Source organism: Mauremys mutica, chromosome 24 (genome assembly GCF_020497125.1).
Source record: "Mauremys mutica isolate MM-2020 ecotype Southern chromosome 24, ASM2049712v1, whole genome shotgun sequence".
Lineage (NCBI taxonomy): Eukaryota > Metazoa > Chordata > Testudines > Geoemydidae > Mauremys > Mauremys mutica.
Window position 1 is genome coordinate 10,724,073 of NC_059095.1, and position 6,000 is coordinate 10,730,072.

The following is a 6,000-nucleotide window of genomic DNA, read 5'->3' on the forward strand; positions in this document are numbered from 1 at the left end:
GAGTCACCCAGAGCCCTGAGGACCGGGCACCTCCTGGGTAGTCCAGCCCCAATGGGTGGGAGTAACTTTCCTTCCTGGGGCGGGGGGTTTGCTCCAGTCTGCCCCAGGGGCCTTCGGCTTCAGGCAGCAGCTGGTGGCACCTTTTCAAAGCTGCTTCTGCAGCGTTTCGGTCAGTGACTCCCGAAGGCAGCCAGGCCCCGAGGCTCCTAACTCCCATTGGTTTCAAGTTCAGCCATGGCAGCCATCTCGGGCCGCGAGAAAGACGCTGCTTTCAGGCCCCTGCTCCGAGGAACAGAAGAGCCCAAGTCCGTGTGCGCTGGCTGTGCCAAGGTGCTGGGGTGTGGAGGCAGGGGAGTTCCGGGGGGACGGAAGGCGACTCAGATTAGTAATAGGGCCGGCCGGCCAAAAAACAAGAATTCTGTGCTGCAAAAAATAATACAACTACAAAAAAATCAAGGTTTTGATATTTGTTTCTGTTCCAACTCGGAGAGAAAGCCAAACCTCCTGACGCAGCCCCTGAACTAGCCTAGGTCACGCACCTGGGAGAGGGGCCGGGCTTAACACTGGCTATCATAACCTGGGGGGAGCAGCAGCTTTTGGGAAGCCAGTGCTTAAAGTGCATGCCAGCTTGTTACTACGGCCAGGTCTGCAGCTCCTTGCTGCTCCTCACGCTGTAACCACCGGACACGAGAGACCCAGGGTCACATCTATGGCAAATCAGGGACTTGATCCTGCATCTCCCACGTTGTAAGTGAGAGTCCTAATGATCAGGCTATTGCAAACCAGCGTTTTCTGATGAAAAAGTCCCAAAGTTCCCGACTAGTGCTAATTGGTAATGATGTTGTAACACACTGGTGACCACTTAGCAATGTATGGTTGTCACTACGCTGCACACTACAGTTGCCTGGAACTTCAAGGCAACAGCAAAGACGCCCTCCTTGTCCAAAAGCCCAGTCCCTGGTGCTAAAGGAGAATCTCCATTAGCAGTATAGGGCAGATGACACACAGTTGGGACTCTTAGGTTCCATTCCTGTGCATGATCTCGGGGAACTCTTCACCGCTCATGGCCTCAGTTTTCCTCTTGGTAGAACAGGGCTATTGATCTTTCAGCTCTGAGGATCTGATTGACAAAGTAGGCCTATTGTTCAGACTATTGTTGGTGGGACGAGTAATTGAGACAACTGGACAAACCCCTTTATCTAGGAAAACGCCTGGGGACCTTTAATGTCTGGACAGTGGGAGCATTTCCAGTTGGCAGCGATGGAGCGTTTCATTTCTGTTAATCTTGGGGCTAACAGACCCAACCCATGAGCTAAAGAACTTGATTGTGACACCCCCGTGCAGCAAGGCGTCACAAGCGCGTGCTGCAGAACGCACGGCGCACACAATAGGAGTCGCTGCTCAGAACAGGTGCCTACACGACCTGGGTAATCAGCCCCAGGGACACATGGAGAGCGGCACTTGCCCAACGCCGAGCCAGAGCCGAGGCAGGGCGTCACGCTGACGTTGCTGGGAGAAGCTTCTCTGGCGTGCTTTCCCCTGGCTCGGAGAACCAGGCGCCCCGCTGGGATGCCAGTGCACCGATGGGCTTGTTAATCATCAAATTTAAAACAGCTGCTGCCCTCCGACCCTGCCTAGGTTTTAACCGCACAACAGCAGCAGCCGGGCTCCAGCCATCACACACCCCACCCAGCTTCCCCTGGGCCAGGAGGTCAGTGTGATTAATAGCGTCCCTGCCAGCCAGTGCAGCCCGGGAAGGATGCACCTACCGGTGTCAGCAGCTCTCCTCTGAAACTGACCAAAGGCCTGGGGATAGCGAGAGTGGCCCCTCGGACTCTCCTGTCTGAGGATGGAGCCGGGGCTCATTTCTCATAGGAGGCTCCGTTACCCTGGGGCTTCCCCCACCTTAGCCACCCAGCTCAGCTTTTGTAGGGGGAGAGGGGGAAAAACAAGGTTATCCTTGGAGGACCGGCAACTCTCTGTCCCAGTGGATCTGGGCTTCCCGCCCCCATCAAATCCCTTTCAGTTGGGCCCATCCCCCTTCTTCCTTGCATAGGGGACTCGGGCAGCAGCCAGGCCTCGGGGTCCCCTATCAGCTTTCGGGGTTGTCCCAGGAATCGAGGGCTCGCAGAGATCCTGTGTTCTACCACGTCGTTCACACGAGCCCCGTGACCTCCTGGCCCCGCTGGCTTAGGACGAAAGCCAAGCCCTGTTGAGCAAACGTGTTTGCAGAGCCAGGAATCTTCCCTCTTGCAGCAACGGGGGGGACCCCGAGCCCAGCCTGCGCAAGGCTCGGTACCTGTTGCCTCCTGCACGTACAAGAGCTGATGAAAGCTCAGCAGGCCGTTGCGCTGATGAGTCAGCAGCGAGACAGATAACAGGAAGATGGGTGGAATGTGGACAGCGGGGGCAAGGGGAGGAGGGAGAGAGGCTGAGAGAAAACAAGGGGTCGGAGCAGATCAGCTTTCATGTTTCCCAGAACTTAGCTCTTCCTGGCCGGGGCAGCTGCCTCTGGGTTCAGAGGCAACCGCTTGGGTTTGGAAAACGAAGGGGAGCTCCTGCGTGGGAAGTTTTGTGCTGCAGGGCCCCGAGAGAGTGAGGCACAAGCTGCTCTGGGAGGGTACCATGGGATCTTTGCCCTGCAGTGCAAGAGACCTGGCTTTGATTTACTGGGGGTGGGGGTGTCTTCCTGGGCTACTGGAACCACAGAGTGCTGGAGAGGAGCTGTGCTCAGAGCAGGGGTGTAATCTCCAGATCCTGGCACCCACACCCCCTAACTCTGACCCAGCACCATGGACTCCCTGCCCCAGGCACATGCCTTGGATTGCACAGGCAGGAATGTGCTTGGGCCAGCCATGGCTACCTGGCTATTTTCAGCATGTTGCCTCAGAGAGCTCGTGCTAGAATAGCTCCGCAGGCTGGACATTACACCTGCAGCCTCAGGGTGTGTCAACCCTGGAGCGCTGGTGTTTTAACCAGGACTTGACCCAGGCCCCCCCAGAGCTGAACACTGTGGGCTGAGCTGGGACACTGGCCACAGGTTCTCAGCAGTTGCCAGGGATCTCTTTAGAAGTGACACTTCTGCAGGTGATATTGCCCTGATCCTGGATCAGCATTCACAGGGGAGCGGTGTGATCTCACAAGGTAACCCGGATTGACAGCAGTGGCTATGGGTAAGGAGCAGACTTTGTAACCCCAGCCAGTTCCCTTTGGCTAGGCAGATGGTGGCTGGGACATGTGACCTCAAGGTCCTAGCCAAGAGTCAAGAGACCTGGGTTCTATTCCTGTCTCCGCCCCTGACCTGCTGTGTCACCTTGGGCAAGTCACTCCGCCTCTCTGTGCCTCAGTTTCCTCCTCCCACCCTCTGCCTGTCTTGCCTATTAGGATTGGGGCAGGGATTGTCTCCCATGCTGTGTCTGTGGAATGCCCAGTACAATGGGGCCCTGAGGTGCTACCATAATACACGCATTGAACAATAATTTGTGCCTCAGTTTCTCTGGGGCATGTAGCAGGGCAGTTACCTCCCTCCTAGGGGAAAAGGTTAAAGGCAGCTGAGATTGGCTGATTGGGGAGGCAGCCACAGCTGGGGCCACACCCAATCAGGCCACAGCTGGCCTTGATATAAGGGCTAAAGGAGGCCTTGGAGGTGGAAGGCCCTAGCTGCCTGAAGGAGTGCAGGGACCTAAAGCAGAGTGGTGCTGGGGAAGGGCAGGGGAGCTCTGGCTGGGCGAGTCCCCAGGCTGAGGCCTTGCTGAAGGCCAAAGGAGGTACAGGGGCTGCAGGGAGACAGCAGGGCCCAGAAAGGCAGCAGGTCCACCCCCCTTGCCAATGCTGAGTGGCCATTACAGGCTGCAGTTTGTCCTGGAAAAGGGGGGCAGTAGCCATTGAGGCCAGAGGGTAGAGTGGGTTGGGGGTTCCCCTGGGAGGGGAGACCCAGAGGGTGGGGGCACTTCTGTGGGGCAGCACCCCAGGGTAAGGTGGGGAGTCAGTGATCTGCTACAGGGCACCACTGGCTGTAAAACAGGGAGAGGTGTGACAATACCTGCATTCAGGGCAGATAAACCTCCCCCAGCTGTCACTGACGTGCGGCATTCCCTGCCCAGAGCTCCTACCTGGAGGAGCTTGGGTCAGACGCCCCCAGCCAAGGGACGTGACTAAGAGCTGCCACAGTGCATGCAGCTGGGCCAGCTGTTTAGCTCAGCCACGCCAGGCTGGGGAGTTCATTACAGCCCTTCTCTGTGACTGCAAGGGGCAGGGCATCCACCAGCGCTTGCTGGAGGCCGCTTTGCTGAAAGCAGCTTAGACCCAGAATCTCCCAGCAACAGCTGTTGCAAACTCGGCCTTTGGAGCCACACGTTGCAACCCTTCCCCCGCAGGCACCTTGCCCAGCTCCGGGCTGCTTCTACCGCATGGGCCCGATCCTCCTCTCTTAGCCCCAGAGGAGTCAGGAGTCACTGGGTTGCAGCAGCCTGGGCCTCAGCCAATGGCACCGAGCAAACAATGCAGCGGCTGCGTTCGCAAGCGGAAAGTCAGCCAGGTGCATCTGTACTGGGACTATGGCATATCTGTCCCCCATCTCCCCACTCCCCGGTTGCCAGTCCCAGAGGATAATGCTGCACCAGCCAGGCCTGAGTTAAAGGCCTCGTCCCCACCCATGTGGATAAGATTCAGGTGAGGTATGCAAAGCTCTGAACCCCAGAGCCTTTGTGGGGCTCCCCTGCCGGGGCAGGAGGGGGATACAAGTCAGATTCACCCCATTATTATGAGTGGGATTTTCCAAAGTGCTTAAGGGAGTTAGGAGAAAAAATCCCTTTGAAAGGCAGTGGAACTTCTGTTCCTAACTCCCTCAACCGCTTGAGAAAATCCCAGCCTGTGATATGACTGTGAGCCCTTCCCAATCCAGCCACAGCGAGCCTGGCCACAGCAATCTCACTTCCCCCAGGCTGATGTTTCAGCAGCCTCCTCTCCTGGCTGCCTGCCCTGGCCCTGGCTGTGCTGCCACCTGAGGCTCCGGAGCGGGGATTCCAGCCCAGAAGGCCCATTGTGTCCCGGGCAGCGAGCTGGGGAATTCTGGCCTGTGGTGACAGCAGCTGAGTCAGACAGAGAGGACGGTTTGCACTTGGGTTACATCAGTTTCTGTTTGCTGGGTTATGCCTCGGGATTGCACCCTGCCCTGGTGTCCCCACATCCTCTCCCTGCCCCTGCCTGTCCCTTCTGTTCTGGAAACAACCGCCCAGCGTCTCCTCCCCACCCCATCCTCTCAGCCACTGGGTTGGGCTGTCCCGAAGCAGAGCCTGTTGGTTACCCCTGAAGGAGAGGGCTGAACATCCCTGAGCTCTATCTCCTGGAGATCTGACACCAGGAGCCTGGCGGGAAAGGGGAATCCACGGCAAATTCTTACATTATGGGAAGCCAGGAAACCTGCGATTTCCCCTTTACATGGAGGCGCGGCCAAGGGAGATGCCTGGGCTTGTTTGCAGGTCCCTTTTAAATAGCATGCAGAGGGCAGAGTACTAACCCCTTGCCTCGCCGTTGTGGGCAATGTCAGGGAGCCAGGGGATTGTTTCAACACATTGGACGTGAACAGGGGGTGTAAGCTGCCCCCTGAGCAGTAAGTGAGCGGTTTTGGGAGTCTGCGCTGGTGTAACGTACACCCCGAGTGGGCTCAGCCTCGGCTCACTCCAGACTCGCTGGGACCCCTCTGGACGGGGTGTAGTGACAGCCGTGGGGCTGCTCCCAAGGTTGCAGGCTCAAGGCCTCAGCCCGGCAGAGCCTCTTTATTCATTACAGGTTTGCCCAGCGCGCTGAGGTTCCCGGGCAGTTCAGCGATTAGAGGGTAGGTAGCAACATGCAGAGCGGAGGCTGGGCAGAACTGACTGGTTACTAGAAATACGAGCTGTGCTTCTGCTTTCCTGTTCTGAGGAGCGCCGTCCCGGGCCGGGAGCCCTGCCTGGGGAATCTCCCACGCAGACCAGGGCGAGGAAGCCAAATCCCTGAAGC